The following is a 1037-nucleotide window of genomic DNA, read 5'->3' as shown; positions in this document are numbered from 1 at the left end:
TTGGTAAATGTGAATACATACCGTAAATGTAAATATACATCATAAAAATTACTAAGATCATAGTCAACAAGACAAACCGTAGAACCCTTGGAAAAAAAAAAAGTGACACACTGCCTAGATACAGTTACTCTAAATATGCATATTCACTCTGCTCACTTGTCGAAAGGTTAATAAAAGTGTAAACAAGCAAATTTCTATCGATTTACCTCCTTTCCCTTAAGCGCAGTTGCAGATAACTAAATGCAGGTTTTATTTTTAGATCTTCATAACCTCAACGTACTTAACCACTTATTCCCTGACCATCCTCGCATAATAAGAGCAACCACACCTTCAACAAAATCCAGACCCCCCAAAAATATATGTATATTTACGAACTTATTTTCCACCGGATTGCATCACCGATCAGCTGAGCTCCGGGGTGGAAAACAACTCCCCCTTATTTCTCCCTAATTACACCTCTCCAACGGATACTTACACCTCCTGGGACGCCACCGTCACCTCCTCTCCTGACGGCGGAGGTCATGATGTTCCTGGAGAGGGCGGAGAGCCTGTTAGCGAACATTTTCTCGGCTGTTTCAGGCGGGCGAGAGAGAAGCAGTAATGGTGGTCGTCGGCTGGATGGAGCAGCTGACTGAGCATCTTTAGTTTTTGCTTATGGTATTAAAATAATTTACTTTAGTAATTCAACCATTTTGCTATCCGTAGGTCTCGTAATTTAATATATGAGATATTAAGATATATTGGATAATTCTTGATGGGCGAAGTATTGAAGTGAGGGTTGTTCAAATGAGTATTTGAGAGCACGGAGGGCGAGGATTGGTTGATTTTCCACCGGTTTCGAAGAGCGGGAATTCAAAAGGTGCACGTTCTCGCACAAAACACTCGTATCCCATGTTATTAATAAGAAAAATTCGTCTGTAATCAATAAATATCTATTACTGATGTGGTTGAATACTATATGATTTTTCCTCGATGCAGATGTGTCACTATTTCACAAGTTATTTTTAGATTATCAATGAAAGTATATTACTATGGAA

The sequence above is a fragment of the Penaeus monodon genome, chromosome 33 (assembly GCF_015228065.2).
Source record: "Penaeus monodon isolate SGIC_2016 chromosome 33, NSTDA_Pmon_1, whole genome shotgun sequence".
In the NCBI taxonomy this organism is placed as follows: Eukaryota; Metazoa; Arthropoda; class Malacostraca; order Decapoda; family Penaeidae; genus Penaeus; species Penaeus monodon.
This window is presented reverse-complemented; position numbering follows the sequence as displayed.